Source organism: Phascolarctos cinereus, unplaced genomic scaffold (assembly GCF_003287225.1).
Source record: "Phascolarctos cinereus isolate Bilbo 61053 unplaced genomic scaffold, phaCin_HiC Scaffold_7;HRSCAF=346, whole genome shotgun sequence".
Classification (NCBI taxonomy): Eukaryota; Metazoa; Chordata; class Mammalia; order Diprotodontia; family Phascolarctidae; genus Phascolarctos; species Phascolarctos cinereus.
Window position 1 is genome coordinate 109,383,925 of NW_027556180.1, and position 14,020 is coordinate 109,397,944.

The 14,020-nt window shown below is 35.5% G+C and overlaps 1 protein-coding gene and 1 long non-coding RNA gene across 5 annotated transcripts in view; one reads left to right on the top strand and one right to left on the bottom strand.

Moving 5' to 3' along the window:
- The window catches only part of PCDH9 (protocadherin 9), a 1,054,702-nt gene that overhangs the window by 462,512 nt on the left and 578,170 nt on the right, over positions 1-14,020 (bottom strand). The window lies entirely within an intron of this gene.
- The window catches only part of LOC144454885 (uncharacterized), a 32,879-nt gene continuing 26,534 nt past the window's right edge, over positions 7,676-14,020 (top strand). Inside the window, exons 1-2 of the long non-coding RNA XR_013483434.1 lie at positions 7,676-7,766; positions 9,525-9,680. This is a non-coding gene — a long non-coding RNA (uncharacterized LOC144454885). The remainder of the gene's footprint in view (positions 7,767-9,524; positions 9,681-14,020) is intronic.

The window sequence follows — 14,020 nt, forward strand, 5'->3', positions numbered from 1 at the left end:
CCATAAGACTCAGCTTGAATCATGCCCTCAATTATATAAATCTAACATGAGAAAATGTCCAGAGATTTTATTTAACACAGAACTTTCAGGTCTCCAAAGCAAAATTCCCTGCTTACCTACCACCTCTGATAATCTTATATTTCAGGTTAGAGTGTAATTTCCTGGATTATATTGCTGAGATAGCACTGCTGCATACTTAGCCCCAGCACTAGCTTTCCAGGTAGCATTCTAGGCCCATTTCTGGGAGACTGCCTGGCTTAGCTAGAGGTCTTGATGTGGAGTCTCCTTCCTTCAAGGGCTTTGCATCCTTCTGAAGGAATAAAACCTCAGATTTCTGACTGGAGGTACGACACTGCAGAAGTCAATAAACTTTTCTCAGACTCAGTTTCCTCATCTGTAAAATGGGATAATAAATACACTTATCTCAAATGTTTATTGCAAAGGATCAAATGAGATAATGTAAAGCCCTTGACAAGCTTGAGCTCTATATACATGCGAGTTACTATTACTTCAAACCACAAGAAATTCTGTCTATGATTTACAACTACGATCCTAGAAGTCTTTAAACCCAGTTCCTGTGGCCTGAATGAATTGTGTGCTTATAATCCCAAATGACCTAAAACATAGGTCAAACTTACTTCTGCATTTTAAGCACCCCAAGACACATCATTATCAGCTTTTTGATGATAATACAAAGTTTAGGTCTGGGTACATGGGAGGGAGTAGGGGAGAGGAAAAGGATGTAGGGAAAGGAATAAGATTTGCCCTTAGAGTTACTTTTTTTTTTCTTGCTGACAGTAAATAAGGCAGTTATGTGGAGCATTGGGTAGAGTCTCCATTCAGGAAGACCTGAGTTTAAATCCAGCTTCAGACATAAGCCATATGACTCTGGGTAAGTCACTTAATCTTGTTGGCCTCAGTTTTCTCATCTGTAAAATGAGCTGGAGAAGGAAATAATAAACTAGAGAAGGAAACGCAAACCACTTCAGTATCTTTTCCAAGAAAATCCTAAATGGGGTTATGTAGAGTTGGATGCAACTGAACAACGACAGTGTTATGTATTATCCATAGGTTTTTTGTTTTGTTTTGAATTTTAGCTAAATGTGGGTTTAGAGATGACAAGTCACACTTCTTCAGGTTATAGATTATTGGTATTCTCACATATGAGGAAACTTATAAATAATGAAACTATATGACTTGTCCAAGGTCACATACGTAGTAAGCACTAGACTTAGAGCTAAATTCAAATGTAGGCACTCTGACTACAAGTTCAGGACCCATTTTACTGCATCACGATGCCTCACTAATCTTGCAACATCTTAACAACTGACAGGTGGAAATGACTGATTCTCATTATATCCTTTAATTTTCCTAATATATTACCATAATAAATGCATCAGTGGAAGGCTTTCTCCTACTGGTAATTCTATCACTGATAAAAATCACAAGATAGGTACATATATAGAGAGGATACAGATATAGAGATGTATGTTATTTATATGCTGTTATAAAAAACAGTAAAATTCAATCTCATATCCAATTGAAAGAGTTTAAGACAGAAACAAAGTGTTAAAGAATAAAACTGACAATGAAACACCATGCAAACAACAGATCACTTATTTTTTTGGGTCTCCTCAAACGGGTGTCCAGCTTAATTTGTGAAGTTTTATCCTCTATAATTTGTGACAGTAGAGCTCATTAACTATTCAGTTTGCATAAATAAGTTATCACCATAACTAGAATCCAACTATTATATAGAATTATCAATTACCAGTCACTTAGCTATAGTTTATTTACTTTTCATTCCACAAATACATATTAAGTGCCTACCACGTGGAAAGCCTTGTAATATATGTAAGGGAAATGAAAAAGTAAGAAATAAAAGAATCCATTCCCCTCTAGGGTGTACATAGTTCTCAAGGCTGAGTGGGGAGGGTATAACATATACACAAATATAATTTGAGTAGCAAAGGGAAATAATAAATAGGTAAATGTACCAGGAAAGTCTCTGAATAGGAGATGGCCCCTAAAATTAACTGAGTTCACATCCTGACTCAAATACTTACTAGCTGTGTGACCCAAGGCAAGTTACTTAACTTCTCTCATCCTCAGTTTCTTCATCTGTAAAACAGGCCTAATAACAATCACCTACCTCACTGAGCTGTGGTAAGGACCAAATGATATAACATATATATTGAGCCTTGCAAACCTTAAAGACCTAATAGATGCTAGTTGCTGTTAATGATAATAATATTGTTAGGCCATATTGGCCAAGATGTAGCATGGGGATTATATGAAAATACAGGAAAGGTAGACAGAAGCCAGTTTTGCCGAGTCTGGAACATCAAGTGAAGAGTTTTTATTTTATTCTATAGAAAACAGGGTATGGATGCAGAGCCAGAATGGTGGAGTAAAGGCAAGGACTGGCCTGAACTCTCCCAGAACCCCTCCAAATACCTTTAAATGACTCTAAACAAATTCTAGAGCCCTAGAACCCACTCAAAGACAGAGTTAAACAATTTTCCAGCCCAAGACAACTTAGAAGATTGGCAGGAAAGGTGTATTGCACCAGGGTGAGAGAGGAGCACAGTCCAGTATAGGCCTTGCTAGCACAGACCTGACCCCAGCAAACCAGGAGCAGGACTCCAGGTGACTGAATCAGTAGCAGCAATGGTAGTTTCCAGACCTCTCAGCCCACAGATGGTAAGGGGATTGAACAATGAGTGCAAAGGAGATTTACAGGAGTGCCTTTGCCTGCACCAAGGGCAGGACTCTGTTGCATTGTATATGCTTGGATCTGGGTTGTAGTCTTGGGTCTTAGACCCTCTTAGGGAGGAGAGCACAAGAACCTTACTCTCATTGGAATTAGCTCAAAGAGGGAATAATATGCACATTCAGTTGGGTATAGAAATCTATCTTACCATACAGGAAAATAGGAAGGGAAAAGGATTAGAGAATGGAAGGTGGGGCTGATAGAAGGGAGGTTAGTTCAGGGGAGGTAAAAAAAGCAAAATATTTTTGAGAATGGACAGAGTAAAAAGTGGGGGGGGGAGGAAGGGAGGGAGGGAGAGAGAGAAAGAGAGAGAGAGAGAGAGAGAGAGAGAGAGAGAGAGAGAGAGAGAGAGAGAGAGAGAGAGAGGATAGTAGGATAAATAGGGGAAATAGGATGTAGGGAAATAGTTGGAAATCATTACTGTGCAAAAAATTTACAGTGAGTTTCTCTGATAAAGACTTCAATTCTCAAACACATAGAAAACTAAGTCAAATTTACAGAAATAAGAACCATTCCTCAGTTGATAAATGGTCAAAGGATATGAACATGCAGTTTTCAGACAAATTAATCAAAGCTATCTATGGTCATATAAAAATGCTCTAAATCACTACTGATGAGAGAAATGCAAATTAAAATAACTCTAAGCTACTACTTCACATCTGTCAGATTGGCTAATATGACAGAACAGGAAAATTATGAAAGTTGGGGGGAATGTGGGAAAATTAAAACACTAATGTACTATTGGTGAAGTTGCATACTGATTCAACCGTTTTGAAAACAAATGTGGAACTATGCCCAAAGAGCTATAAAACCATGCATACCCTCTAACAAAGCAATACCACTACTATGTCTGTAACCCAAAGACATAAAAAAAAAATGTGTACAAAAATATTTATGGTGGTGGCAACAAATTGGAAATTGAAGGGATATCCATGAATTGGGGAAGGATAGAGCAAATTATTGTATATGATTGTGATGGAACACTACTGTGCTTTAAGAAATGATGAGCAGAATGATTTCAGAAAAAACCTAGAAAGACATTAACTGATGATAAGAGAAATAAGCAGAACCAGGAAAACATTGTACACAGTAACAGCAATATTGTATGATGATCTACTATGAATAACTTAGCTATTTTCAGCAATACAATGATCCAAGACAATTCTGCAGGACTTATGATGAAAGGTGCTGTCCATCTCCAAAGAAAGAACTGGTAGAGCCTGAATGGAGATCAAAGATACTTTTTCTTTACTTTCTTTATTTTTCTGGGGGATTTTTGTCTGTGCTTTCTTTCACAGAATGACTTATGTGGAAATGTGTTTTGCCTGACTACACACGTGTAGTCCATGTCAAATTGAAGGGGGAGGGTAGAGGAAGGAGGGAGAGAATTTGGAATTCAAAATTTGAAAAAAAAAAGTTAAAATTGTTTTTACATGTTACTGGAAAAAATAAAATATTAAATAAAAAAAGAAACAGTATAACTGACTATATGGGAGGGGACTGACACAGTCAGAACTGTACTTTAGTATTACTAATTTAAAAGCTGTGTAAGTATGTATTAGAACAAGGAGAGACTAGAAGCAGGAAAACTCAAAACAGGATGCTATTATATCAGTCCAAACAAAAGGTGAAAAAGGCATTAAAAATGTAATGGTTTTAATTAAAAAGAAGACACAAGCAAGAGATAGTGCAGGTAGAATCCATAAGACTTGCCAATTTTTGGATATTGGGGGATGGGGAGATGGCAAAATGAAAAACAAAACTAAGGTTATGAATCTGGGTAACTGGATGATGGTGCCATCCTTGAGAGAAATAGGTACATTTACAAGGCAAAATAATAAAGAGTTTTTCCTTGGATATTTTGATTTTTAAAGATTGATGGGACTCTCTGAGGTGGATATTTCCAGTAAGCAATTGGCAATGTGCAAACGAGATTCAGGACAGAGTTCATGAGGAGGCTGGACAAGATGTTCTCTCAAGTCTATCCCAGCTTTAAATCCTATGAGTATTTTAATGGATTTTGTATGTTTTACCTAAGCAGAGACATTCCAATCCAGGCATAATGACTCTTAGATTGTACAGTGGTTAATATTTTTCTCAGTTATTTTTTTAATCAGTTTAAATAATGAGGATCTCATTCTAACTAGGGTAATGGAGTAATGGAAAAGAAGGAGGTAACAGTACTTGCCAGATTTTTGCATCATTAGGACAGTTTCTTCTAATCTAATGCCTTGGTTAACAATGCCCTACATGGCTTACTGAATGAAACGAAATTTAATTTCATTGAAAAAGCTATATTGGTCACCTTTTCTGAGTATATTAATAGAACTGGACTATCAATAATTTTAACTATCAATATTTTCTCTCCTCTCAGTTTACTCTAAAGGAGAAAAAAATAAGAAAAAATGTTCAATTTTGGTTGAGTTCCTAAGAATTAATTAACTAAGCAATGTTAATAATTTCTGTGAGAAATTAGATTATAATAATCATTGGGAGTAATCAGATGTTGTTACTTGGAAGGGATTTTTTTTTCCATTTTATTCTAAAGCAAGCTAGTATATATTAGTTTAGTGTATAGTCAGAGAGAGTAATTTCACACTCCACCAAAGCAGTAACTGCAGTGAAAATGTGAAAATGAGCAATAAAACAACAACGTGTGGCTAAAAAGCACAAGAATGATTAAACAAATAACCACAAGCTAGCTAGATTTTTATCTCTTTCTTCTACTAGCCTGGTGGTAAAATCAATTAATATGAACTGAAATGTATTTTTTCTTCTTTAAATAATGAAAGAAAAATAGTGAAGAAATAATTCTGAGACATTTTCCATATATCCTGTGATTTTGGAGTATCTGATGGATGTAAAAAAAAATAAGCTGGGTGTTTTTTCCCCTCTCCAGAAAACAAACAAAACTCTATAAAGTTACATTGCTTCAAAATTCAAATAATGTAACATGACTGCAATAATAATTTACATTTCTTTAGCATTTTAAGATTTACAAAGCATTTTTTTCTCATAACAATTCTTCAAGGAAGATAGTATTAAATATTCATATCCCCATTTAACAGATGGAGAAAGTGAGACCCTAGATAGGTAAGGATATACAACTAGTAGGTGACAAAACTGGGTTTTGAAACCAGATTTTCTTGTCTGCAATGTTTTCTCTACTGTATCACGGGGTTTCTTATAGAACTAAGGAAAACTGTCCAATGAGATGAGCCAATAAAATCTAATAAGTAATTTGTGAGAATCATTACTAATCTAGAACAACTCCCTTATATGTACCTATGAGATACCTTTATAAATCTCCCTCCTAAACCGAGACCCAACATATTGGGGACATAAGAAGATTAAAAAGCGCACAAAATATAGTGTAGCCAAAGGTAACCATATTGCTTATAGGAAAAGTAAGTTAGAAGTGGAAAAAAAATACTTTTGCCTTTTGAAAAGCATATCATTCAAAGATTTTCAGAACCTGCCCCTTCAGAGACTCTATACTAATGGTGGGAAAAAAAAAACTTACAACCTTTACATACCCTACCTTGCTCACAACTTCTTTTAATTTCCAGTCAACACCACCTAGGCTCCTTAAGGTAGGATTGTAGTTTTTAATGTAGTGACTAATAACCAAACTTAAACTCCACAGTTTCAGACATAATGTATACGCCAAAAAGTCTAGGTTACTTTAAGCTCAACTCTGAGATTCTTATTTGCTGGCATCTTGAAAATATAAACATACTAAAACCTAAAATGTAAAGTAAACACTCTGAAGTGGCATCAAGCCCTATTCCCAAATAAGAAGGACTGAGGTGGTACTACTCGGGTACTGCTCATGAATGACAATTAGTAGTTTACTTGGGGTGGGGTAGGGGAGCCCAAAGACAGCAAAGCCAAATGATGAGAGTGTTAAGATACCAGATGCAATAACTAAGTGAAAAGGAGAGTCATGAGTTCTCAGTATCTTCTGGTGAAAGTCTGAGTTGCAGGGAAAATAATGAGTGTAATAAGGGTAAATCCTACATCGTTAATTAATAATATTAACATTTTTCACAGCCCATATGAGCTATCACAATTTTTAACATTTATGTCATACCTGTATAAAAATACATCTAAATGGCACTGCGTATACTAGAATTGCACATTTATTATAATGTAGCAAAGGCTTCTGGTTGAACATAAATAGCCACTTTTCTTTGGCTGTCTTTGAACAGCAAGGTGGCAAACACTTTTAAATAATGTCATTTGAAATAAATTAAACTGAAATTCAGTATCGTTTAAAATTAAGCTTTTATAATAAGCGATTATCTGGATTTCACCCATGGAAGGAAATATCATATTACTGGTGAGATATTTGCTATTTCTTTAAATGAAAATTGGAAAATTAATGCAATGGCATTATATTTATAGTAAGTTTTAAGCACATATGGTTTATCATTATCCCTAACTGTATACATTAAAGAACTTACAGAATTTTCTAACACAGGCTGTGTGTCTAATGTGCTATCATCTTTCATAGGATTCTACCTCTTCTATAATAAAGAAAAAGTTCTTGTTTTTATGGATTCCACTGAGCATGGAAAACATCAATAAATAATAAACAAACAGACTAATGAATGCGGCAATAAAGAGGTACAGATGTCCAGGAGATCAATATGGGCCATACATTAGTGTTTGCATTTCAGATGTTTTAACTTAAAGGAAAACAAAATCCTACAGTTTGGCTTCCCAGTTGTCCATCCTTCAAAAATCTTTTAACTTAGATTTTTATGGAAGTGGCCATGTAAACAAGTACTTACAAACTCCCAGGTACTTTCCTCAGAAATTTAAAAACAAGATAACCATCTCAATTCTGCCCAAATAAGAAAGTGCTTTAATTTGCAAGTAGGCTGAATTAGAGTGATAAAGAACTGACTTAGGGCTATCACAGGGAGTCAGGAGAAAGTAAACAGAACCGTGCTGGCTCCAAAAAGACAAAGGAGGAGAGACCACAACTGTAAGTCTCTTTTTATTCAAAATTCTAAGAACTCTAATTTCTTTTGGAAAAAGTACTTTTGGTTTAGGACATTCATAAAGCTAAAAGCCAATTATTTCTTCTCTCAAAATGCAGAGAATAGAGAGTTCTGTGGTTAAAAGAAAAAGAAAAACCAGCAACCAGCAGCGAGAAGAATAATATTGATTGCTGGGGATGCTGCCAGATAGTGAAACTACTTTAAAATCTTTCTCAACTACAAATATATCTTCTCCTATCACTTTCTTTCCTGAATAGTTCTATGAGCGCTGCAAAAGGTGAAAATGTAGCCTTTTCCTTTGGAAAAGATATGTTTCATAATCATCTAACACTCTTTATTTAATTCCTCCATCACTTAAATATATTTACTTCAAGAAGGCCTTTTCAGGCATCCAAGCATTTCAGACCTGATTTCCCCCTCCCTTCAGCTCAGATCTCCTTTCGTGAAAATCTAGAGATTTCCCACTTAGAATCATGAAAACTTTTGAATGTAGTTTCTAGGCTCCTCTTTAATCACACATACAGAAGAGGTTTACAAAAACTTAGATATCACTGACACAACAAAATAAAAAATCATTTCAGCTTTTCCAAGATTGTTTGATATCATTAGGGTCATTTTAACACTTGTAAATAATTCCACAGAGGTGACAGTTATAAGTACCAAAAATTCTTTCCCATGGAAAAAAAATGTAGAATGATATTCCACTGAATGTAAGTCATACTTAACAAAAAATGGGAAATGAAAGTGAGAATTTGAGAGCCACCAGCCAGAAAAGATGTATCCTTTTTGAAGTATCATAACACTAATACACTATTCTCAAATTTAAAAAAAAATGCAAACTATAAGACTGAAAAATAGCTCAATTGAAAACATGCTATCTCACAAATTAGAACTTGTGACCAATAAAACATTTTGACACAGGGAGGCCTTGTTACTAAGACTAAGGAATGACATTTAATGCCTACATGTCTAGTTTCCTCCTGTCTTTATTTACTTTAGAATGTGGTTGTGTATTAGGTTACATATTCATTTTAAGCTCCCCTGGTTCTGACAGCAAAGGCATTCTCTCCAGTGTCTTTTAAAGTACCTATAAAGAGAGGGGCAGCTAAGTAGTGCAGTAGACAGAGATCCAGCCTTGGGGTTAGGTGGACCTAAGTTCAAATCCAGCCTCAGACACATGACACTTACTAGCTGTGTGACCCTTGGCAAGTCACTTAACCCTGATTGCCTCACCAAAAAGAAAAAAAAAGTACTTGCAAAGAAGACTAGTTGTTATTCAGTAAATGACAAGATTAAAAAAAAAACAACAGAAAATGATACTTCAGACTTCAGTTTTCCTCTTCTCCAATAAGGACATTATGGTGATGAAAGATATACAATAACTGGATAAGCATAAAATGGAGCTTGAAGCCATGTTACATTTGTTTTAGATCATAGATCATTTTTAATCTTAGAATCCTTTTTTTATTAAAAGAGTAATATCACCTTGATTAAGCTATAAAATTTTAATGATACCTTTAAGCAAACAGTGATAAAGCAAATTTCTACCAGTAAGTACCAATGATGCATGGTAACTGGGAGAAGGAATGCATCTGGAGGAGGAGGAAGGAAATGATGATAACAATAAGCAGTTATTAAGGTATTGACTTTGAAAATTAAAGGTATAATTAAATATCCTTCTTTTCTTGTCATGTTATTGACTGTTTAGGTCATAAAATACATGTAATGAATTTTCTGTCTAGAGGGAGCAATTCAATCCCAGCTGTGATTACCACTATATCCAGGACCTGTGATCTCATGGGTATGGGATTCCATTCACCAAAGGCAGATCACAACTCTCTTAAAGAGATGCCTGAAGCTTGGAGACCTTGAGACTTCACCAGAGACATACATCAAGAGTAAGTATCAGAGGCCAGATTGTGTGCTCCTGGCTCCAAGTCCACTATGCCATTTGACCTTGAATGTTCTTAAGAACAAATGCACTGCTACAAAGTGAGGATGACACAATTTAGAAATAAGAAACAAAAGGAACCTGGATTTAATAATGATAGCTTAGCTGATTTAAAATTTAAAACAAAAACAAATTATACTAGTTAGTTATACTAGTATAACTAGTTAGTTTTACTAGAAATTCCAAAGCCAAGTAAAGAAAGAAACTGGGGCTTAAAAACAAAAACAAAACAAACAAACAACAAAAAAAACTGGATTTGAATTTGAGCTCACTAATCTCTATTCTACCTGCTATTTTTGTGACCTTGGCAAGTATCTTCATTGAGCTTCAGTTTTCTTATCTATAAAATGAGGGGGCAGAATATAGATGCCTTCTGAGGTTGCAAGTGTATAAATTCTATGGGTTTTTAACTTACAGGCTTCCAAAAACTCCAGGATTCTATGGAACTATGTTGATAAACATGGATTTAGTTCTAGGATTAAGTAATTTCTGAGCAGAAATAATCGTTTGCCATGGTACTTTATTTTTCACAACCATCCTTTTTTAGCATTTTGTGACAAATTCCCAACTCTCACTCACTGAGAAGTCAGGTCCTGAGGGGGTGACTGACTACTTCTCCCTTAAGGGTTTTACTGGAAACATGTTGGAAATGCCTCGCAGGCTTCCTTCATGCCCTCTGGTACAGGCACAAGGGTTCCACATTCTCCAGGCACAGCTAAAGCCTCAATGCCTTTCCTGTTCAAACTCCTTCTCTGATTTATATACACACACACACACACACACACACACACACACACACATATATATGTATAAATGTGTATACATATATGCCTGAAGTGAATCTAATTCTTTCAATCAACAATACAATTGTGTGAGCATGTTTGTGTATATTGTGTATATTATCAAATTAATCCAATGCTTCAAAAGCACTTCTTCCCAGATTAAAGACTTTTTAACACCAAGTTTATGCTTTTAATTGAATTATGTAATACATTGATTGCCTAGACCTTCTATATTTAATTCAAGTGCCCCCCATCCCTATACTTTTTATTAATTATTTTATTTTATATTCTTTGTTATCCCTCCCTGAGTACTCTCTTCTTATATATTGGTACTTTTGCACTGTTTTCTGCATTTTTGCAGACTTCTTACTTAAGTCTTATGAGCATATATGACATCTTGTTAACGATGACACAGTGCTTTTGATTTCATGAGATTGTAGACTGTGAACTATAAGGGATTTGAGATGTCATCTAGTCCATCATCCTCCTGTTACAGATGGGGAAAATGAGGCCTTGAGACATTCTGTGATTTGTCTAAGGTCACAGTGGCAGTAAGTACCCTAGTCAATATTCCAACCCAGGTCTTCTGACTCTAAATCCAATGTTCTTTCCACTGAACAATGTAGTATATTTAAATATTTCTTATTGATATTTGCTTATAATAAATTTATCTTAAATCAATGCCTCTTTTGCATAAGCAGATTAACCCATTTCTCTCTTCTCTTCCAAATATGTTGTCAGGAATTAGGTCCTCTAGCCATATTTGGAACTTGTTTTTCATGCTAGAAATTCAGAGCTAGAAAGGACCTCAAAGGTCATCTAATTCCCACCTGCATATTTTGCAGATGTGGATACTGAGGCCCAGAGTAATTAAGTGCAACAGTCATATCAACAGATAATAGTGAAATTAGGATAAGACCTCACTTTTTCTGATTACCATTTCTGCACTCTTCCCAATATACCAAAACTGAGAGAATTTGATGCACAAATAAAAGAAAAAACATTTTTAGCAAAAAAATAAAAATAAAAAAAAGATCTTTTGGTCTGAAGATAAAATTCTCTCTAGAGGAAGAAAAAAAGTAGAGTCAAACTTTTTTTCTATGAGTTTCCCTTTAAAAAAAAAGTAATTTCCTTAGGAAAAAAAAAATCTTTTTCCTCACGGTGGCAATGACAATTATATATTTAGATGATCAATCCAATTTTTTTAGTATGTTAGTACATTTTATGACATTCTGATGTTATACAGCATGAGGAAGATTTCTTAAACTAAAGTAGATTTCAATTAGGCTTTGCACCACAAATATATAATTCATGAGTTACAGCAATTCAACAATCTGGTGCAATATTTCCCAGACCCACTATGATGGGCAGCTATAAAATATCTACCCCTTGTACTCTCAGCAGCTTCAGTCTTGGATCTCTGAATGTAAGAGCCTGGAGAAGAAAGAAGAAAGGAGCTAGCTACTGGTAGGCAAAGCAAGGCAAAAAGAGAAGTAAGGGACTATTGATGAAGTTTTCAAGGAGAACCTGGATGCTCTCTTGCCCTGTATGTTATAATGGGGATCCCTTTCTAGTATGAGTTGAACTAAATGGTCACTGAGCTCCCTTACAATTATCAAATTATATTCTGTGAAATGGACAGATTTTTAGAAGAGCTTTGGATGATAAATGTTTTGTACAACTATAGAAACTTGCATCAGCCTGATGCTGTTGTCAAACCACAATCTAATGAGTAATATTTGATATTGTGCAGACTGTCTATCTAGGCCCTCAGACAGTGTTGTCCTAAATACTGTATTTAATTACATAAATACCTCCTTTTTTGCATCTAATACACAGTGTCCCCAAGCCTTCTAAAACTTAAAACTTCACTAAGTCTTTAGGGATACCCTGTCTTTTACTATTAAAATGTTGGAGTAGGAAGTAGAGTATACATGGATCTAAACTTAGGCATCTCTGGAACCCAGAACAGGCATAATTTACCACCCCATTTCCAGCCTTCTGCCCCAGCACACGGAAATGGCTAGTAGCATCATGGCCCTCTTGCTTAATGGACCCTGATAATCATTTAAAGGTAATAAGACTATATAACTGCTATAGGATATGTAACTGTTACTATTTCTACCTCTAGTAATGGATCCAGATATATCAGAGACAGTTAAAGTTCTTGGAATTTATTTTCATTGCTATAGAAATTATTAAAAATAATTCCTGCCAGGTAGCATCAAGAACATAATGGAATATCCCTCTCTCCTCACATGCACTGCTTTCCCCTTGTTTCCCAGCCTTTACATTAATCTGAGCTAAAAGCAACACAGAGAAAGACAGGAAAACCATTTCAAATGTATCATTGGCATAAATTCAGCCTGTATCAGTAAAGTCAGCAGAACAGTGCCTTTCCATGGCAGCTGAGTAAAGTCACTACTGTCTGGAAAAGCTCCATTGGGCACACACACAAAAAAAAAAACTCAGCAGAAGCAATGAATAAAATTCTTTTAGATGTTATGAATGCCTAAATTTTGCCAGAATGCAAGGAGAAGAAATCAATAATAAGAACAAAACCCACAAATGTTTCTACCTTAAAGTTTTCATGTTCTCAGTTACTGAGTTTTCAGATGTACAAAACTGATTCTGACCATAACAGTAAGAATTATCTCAGTGGGGAAAAGACAGTCCCCCTCAAATGACACCATATCTTCCCTCCAGAAGCTGACATTCTATTGTTAATGTAGAAAGTATTTAAGTTAAAGGATTGAGCTGAAACTCAAGTGAATATATGCCTGGTTCACTTGTTCATCTATAGCTTCAAGATTATTTTAAGGCTAAGATAGGAGCTGCACCTGTGATTTTACGTGTTTTTCTTTTTTCAGGTAAAGAATCTCCTTCTACCAGTGCAAGTTGGCACTTTCTTTCTAACTCACACTCCTACAGAGTTGCACTAAAACAATGAGAGGTTGAGTCATTTGCTCAAGGTCACAGAGCCAGTACGTGTCAAAGGCAAAACTTGAACACGGGTCTTCCTAGCTTTGAAGCTGGCTCCCTAATACCTGCTATCTTTCAGTTAGTAAGGATAGTACTGGTAATGTCTTCCACTGCTATACAGCTTTCAACTTTGCAAAAACATTCTCTCTTTCTAGGTGTTTTCTGAGAATTTGAGTTGTAATGTATGTAAACTATTAACAGTGCTCTGATTGCCCACAATCTTCATAGCAAGGCAGGTAATTGGAATGAAAGATGGAGTTAATGGTGGTGGAAATGCCACTGAGCACAGAGGGACAACTGTAATGATGCTAAGCTACAAGGGAGAACTGATAGTGTAGCATTTCCCCTGATTCCTTAACTTTTATGCCTTGTCTGAAAGTGACAAAATGCAGGCCCCTTCAAATGCCTCTTCTTCTCTTTTGGTACTATGACTGCACAGAATAACCACAGCTCAGTTTTATAAGAACACTATGGTATCACAGACAGCAGAACTCTGAGTCTAGAAAATCCACAATCAAGTTGA